The sequence below is a fragment of the Trichechus manatus genome, unplaced genomic scaffold (assembly GCF_000243295.1).
Source record: "Trichechus manatus latirostris isolate Lorelei unplaced genomic scaffold, TriManLat1.0 scaffold00145, whole genome shotgun sequence".
Lineage (NCBI taxonomy): Eukaryota > Metazoa > Chordata > Mammalia > Sirenia > Trichechidae > Trichechus > Trichechus manatus.
In genome coordinates, this window is record NW_004444081.1 from 4,612,397 (window position 1) to 4,612,977 (window position 581).

Sequence of the window (581 nt, forward strand, 5' to 3'; positions counted from 1 at the left end):
AACTTCTGTTTATCTGGAAATGCCCTAATTTCACCATCATATTTGAGAGACAGTTTTGCTGGATATATAATTCTTGGCTGGCAGTTGTTTTCCTTCAAGGCTTTATATATGTCATCCCATTGCCTTCTTGCCTGCATGGCTTCTGCTGAGTAGTCAGAGCTTATTCTAATTGACTCTGCTTTGTTGATGACTTTTCTTTTATCCCTAGCCCCTCTTAAAATTCTCTCTTCATCTTTGGTTTTGGTAAGTTTGATTATAATATGCCTTGGTGACTTTCTTTTGGAATCTACCTTATGTGGGATTCAATGAGCATCTTGGATAGATATCTTCTCATCTTTCATGATATCAGAGAAGTTTTCTGTCAATAAATCTTCAACAATTTTCTTAGACTTTTAGAGTTTCCTCATTCTATTTTATTCTTTTATCTGATTTTTCCTCAAATAAGTTGGCGTCTAGTACTTTATCTTCAGTGTCACTAATTCTAACTTCTACTGCCTCAATTCTGCTCCTACGACTTTCTACTGAGTTGTCTAATTCTGAAATTTTGTTTTTAACTTCCTGGATTTCTGATTGCTGTCTCT